The 14,916-nt window shown below is 29.9% G+C and overlaps 1 pseudogene; it reads left to right on the plus strand.

Moving 5' to 3' along the window:
• Window positions 1-6,729: 6,729 nt before the first annotated feature.
• LOC148240187 (alkaline/neutral invertase E, chloroplastic-like) lies at window positions 6,730-9,092 on the plus strand (annotated as a pseudogene).
• The last annotated feature ends 5,824 nt before the right edge of the window (window positions 9,093-14,916 follow it).

Genomic DNA, 14,916 nt, shown 5'->3' on the forward strand with positions numbered 1-14,916 from the left:
GTGCATATTTTCCTAAGATTTGCAAACTCTACTTCAAGATAAAAGAAGCCGCATCAAGGTATATAATTAATGCTAATCATCACAGCTCAAAACTCTTTAATTTAAAGTATTTATGTGTGTTATTATTGATCTAATAATATGTATTTAATACTAAAAATTCTTAAGTATAATTTTTGTTGGTAAAAATTCATACATTTTAATAACTAAATGATATGTCATGAGATGTATAGTGTGATTTGAACTCACACTCTTATAGATAAGGATAAAAGTACATAGATATTAACCCAATAGATAAATAATTAATAATTTAATTAACCAAATATCTATTAGTAGGATATATATTTGATTGGTATATGTGTATACTTAATTAATTAATTAATTAGTTTAATAGTTGATGCATTTATTCTTTTACAAGAGATCATAAGTTCGACTGAGATTATACTTTTATGTGTGTTATCATTTGAAAGTTGCGTTGAATTGTAATTATTTTAAAAAATAATTAGCTAATTTTAATTGTACCCTTGGTGCTTGTCGATTGGCACTGAAATATGAGGAATTCATCAAAGCATCTGATGAAAAGAGTAAGGAAGGGTAAGCTTTCATACATAATTGACGTCATAAATCGATTAACATATCTATTTATTGTGCTCTTTTAATTTTTTTAATTTCTTTTTTAAAAAAAAAAGTGTGTAGCGGCATTAGATGCAATAAAAAATGAATTCACATTGATGAAGGAAAAAATAAAATTCCTTCTTGAGGTAATATTTTATTTTATATATTTTGCAGAATTTTATTTTCATATATATCTTTTTTTCTTATGAATTTTGTGAAAATTTTAACTGAATTTAAATTTGTAGAATTATACAGTATGAGTTTTACTTAATTAAAAATCTGTTTTGCTGGTTGCATAATTATAGCTATTAACAATTATAATAAATTCTAACAACACAATAGTACTTTAAACTTGTGTTTTATTTAAGATTTACGAGTTTAAGTTTCACTGAAGATATAAAGTTTATATTTTAATGAAAAGTAAAACTATTTTTTTAATATTAAACATTATAGATTTTGATTTAAAAATCTTTATTATTATTATTATTAATTAATAAATGGGGTATGTATGCCGATATATTTGGAAACAAGCACCACCCCTCGCAAGCACAAGCGCACTCCTTTAAATTAATAAAAAGTTAGGAAACTCATGGGTCCTTGTGTAGTGCTTCAGGACTGCTTACCTAATTTGGGATAAACAATGCTAAGGTTCAAGGGTAGTTGAAGATAATGAAACTTTTGGCTGCTAGAGTTATTTTGAGATACCTATGAGATTAGAAGATAGTATTACCAAAAGGTTGTGCAGGGTTTTAAAATTATTCTCGTGTTCTAGACCTATCTTAAGACAACTATGAGGTTTCGATCATGTATTTGGTCTTAATAAAACTCTAAAACTGCGGTGTTACATTTAAATCTTAAGGTTTTAGTCTTTTCTTTTTTTAATGTTATGTCGCACTAAGATCCAAAGTTTTTGTCCTAAAATTTAATTTAGTATAGATTTTGTGTTACTTAATTATCTGGCAAATTTTGTACCAAGTACAAATTTTATACTTGATCAATATTTCTCTGAGTTTAGGTTATTACTTGAGCATGTTTAGGCTTTCATTCTACATTTTGTTTCCTTTCTTCTCAGTTGGATTTAAAAGTATTATAAGAATAATACATAACTTAGCTAGAAATGAGTAAGAACTTCTGAAAGACAGATAATTGTCCATGAACCTCAATTTTTGCTTCACTTACTTGAGCATGATAAAGTATAACCTAATTTCTATGAATTATTTAATTTTATAGTAAATAAGTGAATTGAATGATGAATATTTATTGTTTAAAATATTGTATTTGATGACCAATTATGAGAATTGATGCTTCAGTGAATAATTAGAGGTGATTGATAGTTACTACAATGAAATGCAACCAACACAAAGATAAAAGCTTTGGTATTTTGTAATGAAGTAGATCACATTTTCTTTAGGTTTTAAGATAAAGATGAAATATTTGATTTTTAATTGTTTTTGGTACCCCTTTTTGTTGATACAAAAGTTAAGCAACTTTTTTTTTAAAGTAGAGGAATAAATAGGGTGGGCACAAAATAGACACATGAGTTCCTCTATTTGTTGCATATTACCTAGCAACATTTCAACTTTTGTAATAGTCTAAATCAACCACTAAAATTATGTCGTCTAAAATTATACTTGATGAATATTTTTCTAAAGTTTGGGTTGTTTACTGACTTATATAGTACTAGAAAGAAATAAAACTAAATTTATAGTTCGGTCAAATAATAAGGTATGGATTAACTTGAATAAATAATTTAATCTCATACAAATGAGTAAACTGAGCAACGTAAATTTATTGTTTGAAATACGGTGTTTAATGACTGATAAGGAAAACTGATACTTCAATGAATAAAGAGAGGTGATGGGTGATGACTGCAATGAGATGCAACTAACATAGAGAGAGAAGTTTTAGTGTCTTGCAATAGAGGAGATTGAATTTTCTTTAGGTTTTAGAACATAAGGATAAATTATTTTATTTTTAATTTCTTTTATACTTCTTTTTATCATTATAAAAGAGAAATAATTTTTTAAAAAATAAAGAAATGGGCAGATTGTGCATGAAATGGATATGTGGCTTCCTTTATTTGCTGCAAATTTACTTTATGGCATTTTGACTTTTAGTGACAATATAAATCTGCTGGTAAAATTTTATCATCTATTGTCTAATTTTTAGTAGCAATTAACCATTCTTAAAGGTGCCAATATAATGCCTTTTATCAGTTGAAGTAATTTATTTGGAGAACAACCATCTTTGTTGTTTATACAATATTATAAATGGATTAAATTAAACTCTTGTTTTTTTTTTCAAAAGAAAATATTTTTTCTCATAAAATTGTTGGCTAGAATAATCCAAACTGGATATGCAAGTTCACTAATGCATAGAATATTGATAACCTAAATATCAAACCCTAGAAATGACCTAGATTATTAGCAATTTGTTATAAATTCTAAACTCATTATAACTCTTTGCTGCTTCGGTGACCATTGCAAATTTGAAAAAAAAAATCTCCCTTCTCTCGATGAAACCATTTTTCTCTTCTCGAATTGTTTCTAATATGATGGATTGAAGCATGTAGCTCCTTGACATGATCCACTTGATGGAACAAGAGGTATAGTGCTTTAACATTTTATCTTTTTTTTTGTTATCTATTTAGTGATCATGTATATAAATCGATATTGTTGATTGATTTGCATTCGATTTTTTTAAAAGGGTATGGTCGATCACTTTCTTGGAATAGCATATGAAATGAGAGGAGTGCCTGGTTGAGGTCCTAATTATTTCTCTAATCTGCTCTCCATGTAACACCCAACCTCTCCTTTTTTTTTCTTTTTATTAATTATTATTATATGAATATAATTATTATTTATGTAATTTTAAATTAAATTTAATTTAAATTAATTTATTTTAATAGAAATAATAATAATAATAATAAAAAGGGGTAAAAATTATTTAGGGGTTTAATCGAAAATAATTTTGGGGAAAAGGGGTGAAAATTTAGGCTCTGGGGGAATTTTTAAAAGACAAATCAGAAACTGGGGGTCAAAATGTAATTTAAAAAAGTTGTGCCACGTTAGGTGCTCCGTCTGTAGCCTCGACAAACTAGGACGCGCCAGGTGGCAGCGAAAACGACATCGCACTATGAAACTCTTAAAAGATGAAAAAAATACAAATTATAAACTTTAATAGAAAGGTAACTGAGAATGAAAGTATAACTGAAAAGTGATAAGTTAACACTGTAAGGTGAAAGTCATATTGATATATGCAACGATAAGTAATTCAGTAACAAGTGCAAGTGATTGTCAGAAAGTTCAAGTGCAAGTGCTACGAAACTAGTGAATAATATCATTTATTTATGTAGATATGATGTTAGAGTATTTGTGATGTCTATGAAATCATATGTGAAAGAGTGAATTATTGAGATATGTGAAATTATGGTTACTACATTGCTTGAGAATTGGTTTTAAGAAAATATGTATATGTTTTGTAAATCTTGTGTGGTTGAGTGTTTGTATGTCTTTATTATGGGCATTGCTCTTTTTCCTTACTAAGTTTGTGAAACTCACTCCAATTAACACCCCCAATGCAGATTAATCCAAATCAAGAGCAAGTTTAAGGTCGAAGGAAGACTTTATAGAACCTTTAGTGACAGTGAAAGTTCGTCTTGTAAAGTTAGTTTAATTATATTATAGTCATGTAGTGTAAAGAATTTTATAAGCCTCATAATTTGTAATTCCGTATAAGGATGATTGAATCTTAAGTTTTTGCTTATTGCTGTGTAAATTTATCAGGTTATGTGTGTGGAATAGTGTTCCTTTCTCAACAGAGAAAGCGGGTTATTACAACATAGTTTGATTCAAAACCCACCCATGGCCAAATCAAAGTGAAAGAACTGTCCAATTGGCCGAAAAACGACGCCGAAGCTCAATGGAGCCTCCACGGGGTGCTTTAATTTTTGCCTCCGATGAGGCCCTTCCTGTTTCCCGTTCGATGTGATTTTTTCACCGTTGTGATCACTGTTTCCTCCTCTACAGGTTGACCGAAGCAAAACTCCCAACCGCATGTGAGCGAGAGGAGCCGCCGCACCAAAGAGCCCCACCGCCGGTGGGTTTAAGTTTTTTACATTTTTTTGGCCCACCGAAGGCCCTAAGTGTGTTTTCTCACAGGAACTGATGCAAGTTTGGCTGAATTATGCCAAAAACAGCCAACCCAAGGCGGATCGCCGCTGCCCATAGTGGCGCCGTCGTCGGAGCACGGCGGAGCCGCCGTGCCAGAATTTTGAAATTGGCCGAGTAGGCCCTAGGTCTGATTTTTGGGTTATTTGGGACATGTGTAGGTACCGTAAACGCGTTTTAGTTTCCGAGAAAAAATTCAGGAAACTTAGTGACTGCCCTCGTAGGCGCAGTAACAATCTAGTTTTCGGCGTCGAATCAAGTAAAGGCCCCTCACCCTATTTTATATCATGGAATTGAAGTTGAAATAAAAGATAATACTATTTTTGTACAAATAAAATAGATATGCATAATTAATTAAGGTTGTTAATGGAGCCCGAATCGGACATTATTCTCTGTCGATTCCTGCTTGATTTATTTTACAGTATAAATGCATTATGGTATCTGGTCTATCTATTCTATAGTTTTAATTGTATGTATTACTGTCTTACTTGACCACTGTGTGATTTTGGAATTTATGATATGATTGTTTTACAAGGTGCATGTTTATTGTTTATGTGATTATGTTCAACTTGGTAACAGAGACTAAGGGAAAACAGATAAGGTGACAGCCTCACTAGATATCCTGGGAGATGGTGGACGGACTGGGTTCATAGGGAACACTATCGTGAACGTCGTCTCATACCGAACGGAGTATGGAGACTTGGTCATTTGGCGCTCATACCGGAAGGGGTATGGGGACAGCTTGTTTCACCCTCATACCAGACGGGCTATTGAGGTTTAATGTCTTAGCACTCATACCGGACGGAGTATGGGGACGACCTGCTTCACCCTCATACCGGACGAGGTATTGAGATTTAATATTTTGGCGCTCATACCAGACAGGGTATGGGGATGGCCCTGGAATTAAGATTGTTAAAAAGAATGGTTCACGTGTGGAGGGGACACCCCTATGGATCCCCATGGATATTAGTAGGCTGGTGAAAATGAGAAATGATGATAATCAGTTATTGTTAATGAATACGAAATTATGATATGTTTTATGTTACTGATTATACATGAAATAATGATTTGTATGATGTCATTGTCTTTATAAGTTGTTTTCACAGGTTCTCCAAGGGTAACAAAAAGGGTAAATGGTTTTATTTTAAATAAATGTATTGCTTTAAAATTTGTGCTCCATTGGTTATTTTTTAGTTTTCTACCAACCTTTGCTTCTGTGACATTGATATAGTGTGATGTTCTTACTGGGCTAGTGTAGCTCATTCCTTATTTAACCATTTCAGATCAAGAGGACCTGGTTCCTGAGCCTGATCCACAAGAAGACGGTGAGTAGATACTAGATGCTTTATAGTTTTCTTTATTTTTCTCATTTCTTGTATTTCTTTTAGAGAACTTATTCCGTGATATTGTTTAGTACTTTTAAGTTATTGTGTAAGGGATGTTAACCTTAATCTTTTATTTCGCTTCCGCACTCAGATTATTATATGTATTTCCTTTTGAACTTCCGGGGCCGTTACAAACCATCTTTGTCGTTTATACAATATTATAAATTGATTAAATTAAACTCATATCTTTTTTAAAGAAAATATTTTTCTCATAAAATTGTTGACAAGATTAATCTAAACTCGAAAAACAAAAAACAAGAATATGCAAGTTCATTAATGCATAGAATATTGGTAACCTAAATATCAATCACTAAAAAAGACCTAGATTATTAGAAATTTATTATAAGTACTAAACTCATTATAACTCTCAGCCACTTCGGGGAGCACTGCAGATTAAAAAAAAAAAACAATCTCCCATCTCTCGGGAAACTCATTTTTCTCTACTCCAATCGTTTCGAATAGGAAGGATTGAAGAGTGCAGCTCCTCGACATGATCCACTCGATCATGGCCCTTTGTTGAGCACTCTTTGGATATCCACTTCGTAAAAAAATCTCTACAAGTAATGGCCGAAACTGAGATCTACAATATTTACTCTCCTTATCAGCCTCCACAGGTCTGCTAGTGTATTCCTCATCACTTCAAACTTCACAACCGCTTCAGCATAGAATCTTCCTACAAAACATGGATCATACGACTCTTGTTGTTCAGGGACAAGTTCAGTTAAGTCCCAGCTTCAATCCTCCTCCTCTACGATCGACAACGATGCCACGCCATCCACCATATCCATCGGTCACCCTTTACGTGCCAATTGATAGACTATTGAGAGAAACAACAATAACTTGTCTGTGGTGCAAAAAGGTCTCACTGCTAGAAACAATAACTCTTACCAAACAAAGAAAATGGAGAATAGGGTCATCCAACACTGACTTGGTACTAGACCAAGTTAATTCCTATTTACATTTGATTTACATTTGTAAGTTTCAAAACCAAACCCTCTTAGTAAAAAGGGGAGGTAATTAACTATATTATGTGGAATGAAGGAATCATCAGGGTAGATTCATTTTTTGTTCTAACAGTTGTTTGAATTGCCATATTTGCTCATCAATTGTTTATTTCAATCAAGGAAAAAATTGTCTCTATTGTTCATTTAAAATGGTAATTGACATTTGGTATTCAATTTTTTATTTTTTAGTGCTTGCAACTTTTGTAGCAAAAGAGTGGTTATACAAAATAATTCTGCACATGGTGTAATAGGGGCTTTTTGCAGCAACTATGGTAGAAGTGAAATTATAAAACTAAATCAATTCGGGAAACAATAATGGAAGTTTGAAAATAAAGTTAGGATTAAGTACTTGACAAGATTGAATTAAATTGATATCATATCTTGGTGCCTCTCAAGTGACTTTTTAGTAGGTGTAATAAGTATATGATTCCAGTCTGGTCAATTTAGAAAATGTTTAACAATTGGAATTGTTACTTATTATATTTATGGTTGCTTCTGAATGGTGCAACTCCCTAGAATGATAGAGATTGTATAGTTTATAGCTTATATTTTTTGAGATAGTTCATAGCTTACATATTTGACACCATGGAGATCTAGTTTGTGCATTAAGTATGTTTGTAACATGTTGGTGGAAATAGTAGATTATTATATGACATACTAGCCTACATGAATAAGCTATTATTTAAATTTATAAGTTGGTAACTAAGAGATCTTATTTGTTTACCTTCTTTTCTTGTGGTATCTCCAGTTAGTCCTTATTTTTTTTCTTGCATGCACTATTTATTCTGCCTTACTTTGTGCACGTGAAATGCTTGCTCGAGAAGATGGATTAGCTAATCTTGTCCGGGCACTGAATAATCGCCTACTTGCTTTTTCATTCCACATCAGGGAGTATTGTTGGATTGATTTACAAAAACTAAATGAGATTTATCATTACAAGACAGAGGAGTACTCATATGATGTAGTTAATAAGTTCAACATTTACCCAGATCAAATTTTTCCTTGGTTGGTGTAATGGATGCCTAATAAAGGAGGTTATCTATTTGGAAACTTACAGGCAGTACATATGGATTTCTAATTTTTTCTCTAGGAAACATGTGTTCTGTTGTAAGCAGTCTGGCAACAACTGATCAGTCACATGCCATACTTGATCTTATTGAAGCAAAATGGGTAGATTTGGTAGCAGACATGCCATTGAAGATATGTTATCATTCTCCTTAAGGTCAGGACTGGCAAATAATCACTGGTAGTGATCCTAAAATCACGTAAGATATCTACTCTCTTATTATTTATTTATGATCTATTTCATCATTATCTTCAACATTTCTCACTTTATTTCCTTCTAATGTAGGCTTTAGTCTTACCACAATGGTGATTCTTGGCCAACTCTGCTATGGCAAGTTAGTTTATTATGCTTAAATATTCTCTCTGCTATTAATGTTTTGTTCATTGCTCCAGACCCTTGGTAGAAGTTATATTTAGGAACAAGTTTCCTGAGTTATCATGCTTAGATCCAATAGGATATGGCACCTTGTTGTTGTTTTATAAAATAAAGTAATAATGAAGGAATGTTGGCAGTGGGGCTTAAAAATTTAAAATTAGACTTTTTGCAGCTTACTATTAAAGCCATAAAGACGTAAAGGCCAAAAATTGCTGCAAGAGCTGTTGAAGATACTGAAAGACGGATATCAAGAGATAAGTGGCCTTAATACTATGACACAAAAAGAGGAAGGTTCATTGGGAAACAAGCACGGTTATTGGAAACATGGTCAATTGTTAGATACTTGGTGGCTAAGTTTCTAGTTGCAGACCCAAGTACAGCCAAAATTCTGATAACTGAAGAGGATTTTGAGCATGCCAATGCCTTCTCTTGCATGATAAGTGCTAACCCCAAGAGAAAGTTTGGTCGAAAGCACTCCTAAAACACTTATGTAATATAAGATTTTAAAGCTGCTTTCACATAAGGATAGTTAACTTCAATTTGTGGCTCAACTTACTTATCTGAACAACTTAAATGTATAAAGGTGATGATAATAGTGGTTTATGTTTCATTTTATTTAGGGATTAAAGCTTTTGAGTAGTGATTCCAGTATGATAGGATCTTAATGTAAAGATGATATGTTGATTTAGCATTAGCTTGGAACATCTTCCTGCAATGGAGATTAAACAAATTGTTTCTTGTTTACAAACTTTAGATCATATACATAGTAGCATTCTTTTAAAGAGTTCACTGTAAATCAAGAATACCCTTACATTATTTTAACTCCATTTTTTTATTATGACATTTTTATATCTTGTAAATCATTTTGGATTTGTTATGGTATTTTTCTGTCTCATAAATCATTACCATGTCATTATAATTAATGCTTGACAATAGAACTTTTTAATACATTTCCTTTGTTGATTCCAGATCAGTTGAAAAAATTCAACTAGTATGTAAAGCATTGTCTCAGAGAGTGATTAGAGAGTGATGATAAGATATTTCTTGCAAACTCATATTTTTATTCATTACATATTTTTGCATTATTACAGACTTATAAGTTTTTAATTCTTAGCATGAGCTTATAAAGGAAACTAAACATATAGCATTCAAAAACTTTTGCTTCATCTGGTTCTAGCATTAGCCACAATCCTTCTCTCAAACTGTACCACAAAAAATAAATATATTTCCAACAACAATAGAAATTAACTTCATATATATGTATCTATTTTTAATTTGTAATGAAGAAATTACATAGAAATTTTTAGGTTGTGGGTCAAATTACACTACTCATTGAGAAACTATATTGTAGAAATAGACATAGTATAGTATAGTATTAGAAGTTCAAATATTTATATATGTATCTAATTGTCCCATTTGCTTTAATTTCTAAACAAGCTTCATCATTTTCTTAAGAAATTTAATTGTTACATTTCTCCCATATTTTATAATTTAACAATATATCACAATTTTAATATTTAAGCTCTCTTATTTATGTTTTTTGAGAATCGAATTCTAATTGAACTTTTTTATATATGAAGGATTATGAAATAAAATTTCATTCAATGAATTAAAGCAAAACCTATAAGTGGTCCAAAAATAAAATTAATGAATATATACCTAATTCAATATGTAAAGGATTACTAGTAATTACACAAATGGTAAAAATTGAATCAAATGAATAAGATAGATTTAATACCACTTAATGTAAGTACATGTATATATTTTTGGACATATTTAATTTAGATTGTACTTTTATGTTTTTCTATTAATTAGGGTAAAGAGGTAATTTCATTAAAAGTCAATTATGTGATTTGAGTTAGTTCGCAGTTTGAAACTTAGGAATCGTTGGAAGAATATGACTCCTTATAATGAATCTATTTTATAATTACTATCTAATTGAGCGTTATGCATTAGGTAAAAAAAAGAGAACTTACGTCTATAGTGCCTCTAGTCTAACTCTTGTTTTCCTATTTCATTTCCTTATGTTTTTCCTCCTCTTTCTCCCAATTATTTTCTAACTCTTCTTATATTTCTAGATTACCTAAAATTGATCCCATTATAATACAATAACAAATGTGAGGATAAGATTATAAAGAAATTATATTGTGGTGAAGAAATTAATAAAGCTGATTTTATAAAAAAAAAGTATCTTATTGTTTTCTTTCTAAATATTGCATCATAAATATAAATCATAGCATTAAAGAAAGATTGAAAGAAAAACCAAAAGCATCAAGAAAGAAAAAAATAATAAAAGTGTCATAATCTATTTTTAAACTTATGTAATCAAATATTTTAGAGTTTTAACATTATTTTTCATTCTAAAGTATGTAATCTTCAAAAGAATTATTAGAAGATTATACTTAAAAAATATCTAAATATAGACAATTCAATGCATACTAGGAGTCAAAATTTAGAGATTTCTTTCTACATTAATCTTTAAATTTTAAAAATTAAAGAGATAGAGATCTTATTTTCATTTATTTTACACTAATGTAATCAAATATTGTAGAGTTTTAATATTATTTTCATTATGTTATCTATAAAAAACATTATTATAAGATTAGACTTAAAGAATATCTAAATTTAGAGAATTGAATGCTTATTAGAAGTCAAAGTTTAGAGATTTCTTTTCTTCATTAGTATTTAAATTTTAAAAATTTTATTACTACTTAAGCAATTAAAGAGATAAAAATCTTCTTTTCAAAAAGTAAATATATAATTATATAATTATATTTAAGAAGATCTTATTAGTTTCTACCTTAATTATTAAGAATAAAAATATTGATTATGCCTCAATTATCAATAACTATTTGGTAATCTCTATTTAATTTAAGGATTTTGTTGCCATCTTCAACAGTTCTAATGGTTCCTCCTTTGCTTTAAAGGAGGACGTCAGGCTGCAGGAGAACAGGGAAAGGAATAAAATTCGCAGCTATCTGAAATCACCTTATCCGACATGGATAAAGAAGGATGTTTTCTTGATTTTAGATAGGTGTAACGGTTAACCCTCACTGGCAAGGAATGTGAACACTGCACTTGGACATACTTATTTTTATTTGGTGATAGAAGTTTATTGTATTTTTTGTGTTAGGAATATAAGTTCTTACGGTACCCTGACTCCCTATGCAGGTATGGGTTGTTACAGCTCTTACCATGAATAGGAGGATCGAAGCACTCAGCTCCTCTACATGATTCACTCGATGGAACAAGATGTTTAATGCTTAATATTTGATATATTTTTCTCTTATTAGTTTACTAATCATGTATATATCTCGATGTTGTTGATTGATTTGCATTCGATTTTTGTTAAAGCAATATGGTAGATCACTTTCTTGCTGCAGCATATGAAATGAAAGGAGATTTTGGTTGCGGTCCTAATTATTTCTATGATCTGCTTTCCACCTTCGTGGCTGAATCTGAAATCACCTTATCAAACATGGATAAAGCTTTATATTTGTATATAATATATATCTCAATATAGATGTTAGTAGGTATTAACCATATTTAATTAATTGATGGATTTTAGTTATTTGGTCTTCTTATCTTTATTTGCAAGGAAAAAGTATCTGATACGGATTTTCCTATGATTTGTGCACTTTACATCAAGATTAAAAGAGCTTCCTCAAGGTATATAAGTAAAACTAATCATCACAGTTCAAAACTCTTCAATTAGAAATATTTATGTGTGTTATTATTGATCTTATAATATATATTTAATAATAAAAATTCTCAAATACAATTTTTGCTAGTAAAAATTTGTACATTTTATTAGTTAAATGATATTATGATATGTATAGTCTCATTTGAACTCATACTCTTATAGATAAGGATAAAAGTACTTAGATATATACCCAAAAGATAAATAATTTTTAATTTAATTAACTATATATGTGTATACTTAATTAATTAAATAATTAGTTTAATAGTTGATATGTTTATTCTTTTACAAGAGATTATAAGTTGAAGTCAGATTGTATTTTTATGTGTCATCATTTGAAAGTTATTTGTATTGTTTTGTAATTACTATATATCACTTGACTAATCTTGAGTTAAATTGTATTTTTATGTTCTTACGGTAATATTTTATTTTATATATTCTGTAAAATTTTATTTTCATTTATATCTGTTTTCTTTTGGACTTTGTGAAAATTTTAACTGAATTTAAATTTGCATATTTATAAAGGATTAGTTTTACTTCATTGAAAATCTGATCTATTTTGCCTGCTGCATAATTATGCTATTGATAATTATAATGAATTATAACAAAATGATAGTAGTTAAAACTCTTATGTTCAATTTAAAATTTATGAGTTTAACTTCTATTAAAAATGTAGAATATTTTATATTGTATAAGTCTGTAAATTTAAATTCAATTAAATTTTTTATGAAATCTATAAGAGAAAGAGATATATATGAAAATAAATTTTATAAAATATATAAAATAGAATATTACTCCAAGAAGGATTTTTATTTTTTCCTTCATTACTAAGAATTCATGTTTGGTTGCATTCACTGCCTATGTACCTTTACAAAAAAAAATTTAAAAATAATTTTAAAAAAACTCAGTAAAAAAATATATAAATAATACGTACAATAAAAAATAAGTATGAAATTCATTTACTATATTCACTAATTGATCTGATTTATGACGTCATCAATTATGTATGAAAGTATACCCTTCCTTACTCTTTTCATCAGATGCCTTGACAAGTGTGTGTGTGTATATATATATATATAAACATATAACTCGTACATATGATGGTGTATGAGCAATCATATGTGGCATAAATCATGTGGCACCAATAGGCATGAAATTCATTTGTGATTGATGGTTGTGTTTACTCACTGAGTTCTGTCCTAGCGTCAATCTTCACGTCCTCTGTCAAAGGCCAGATAAACGCTTCCATGAAGCTGCGTCCTGGTATGTATGTTCAACAGCATTAATTATCTGTATTTATAAAAATATATTATATGATTATACGAATCGTTAATTTATTATTATGATATTCAGCACAATTAGTATAGCAATATATGTACATACATTATGTATATGCACACGCACACATATATATATTGATAAATTGAGGAGGTTATGTATATATGTAGACACACACACCTTATATATTTATATAATTCCCAATTATAAGTATCTTCTTTGAAGTTTCTAACATTTTCCCTTTGCACCTTCTTGATTCTACCATATTTCTGCATAAATATATATATGTATATAGATACCATCTTCATTTTCATCTTTATTAATTAATAAAATCTTCTTTTTATATTTTAATTTGGTCCCAAAATGTTGAAGTATAAGAGCCAAATTCAAATATGAAGGAATTTTGTTTACAAGTTCACGAACCTATCTATATATTAATAAATTAAATATATTATATATTTTTAGTAATTCGGGTAATATTACAAGAGATAATTATATTTCAATAGTATATTAAACATATTCTTAAATATATTAAATAGAATAAAGTATTAAAATTTTCAACAAGCTATTCGCATAACTTAGCAAACTCAATTTTATATATTTTGAACTTATTTAAATTTATTTATTTTTAAGAGATTTGTGACATTGTCTTTTTTCCACAGGTTTTATGCATCTAAAGTCACAATGGCCATAGAATACTTACACAAGATGGAGATAGTTTAGTGTGATTTAAATCTCGAAAAAGTGTTATTAAGATTCGACAGCCACATTTCGTTGACTGACTTCGATCTTTCATGAAAAGACGATAATTCCACATCAACAGTCCACATAATTTCTGATCAAAATGCATCATCAATCACAAAAACAAGTTGTTATCCTGATGATCAACCCAACTTTTCTAATTTCTCATGCATTCTACCCAATTGTACCACACCTGTAGTAGCCTCCTACTTACACCCTAGGAAACACAAATAGAAAAAAAAAGTCAACACATCACACAGCTGTCGAAATCATCACAAAGCCAATCAATGTCCAATTAATGTCTTTTATTGGGACCCACGAGTACTTAGCACCAAAAAATTGTGTCTGGTGAAGGGCATTGAAACATAATTGATTAGTGGACACTAAGGATATTCATATTTGAAATGTTATATGGGACGACGCTGTGTAAGGGAGTTGATTAGGAGTTGCCCCTCGCGAATATTGTGGCCTGAGCCCTTGAGTTTCCCAAAGAAGCCATGGTTTTGAAGTCAGCAAAGGATTTGATCACATGGTTATTAATCAAGGACCCTACTAGGCAAATGGGGTCCACAATGGGTGTAATGGC

The sequence above is a fragment of the Carica papaya genome, chromosome 9, assembly GCF_054855325.1.
Source record: "Carica papaya isolate Zhongbai chromosome 9, ASM5485532v1, whole genome shotgun sequence".
In the NCBI taxonomy this organism is placed as follows: domain Eukaryota; kingdom Viridiplantae; phylum Streptophyta; class Magnoliopsida; order Brassicales; family Caricaceae; genus Carica; species Carica papaya.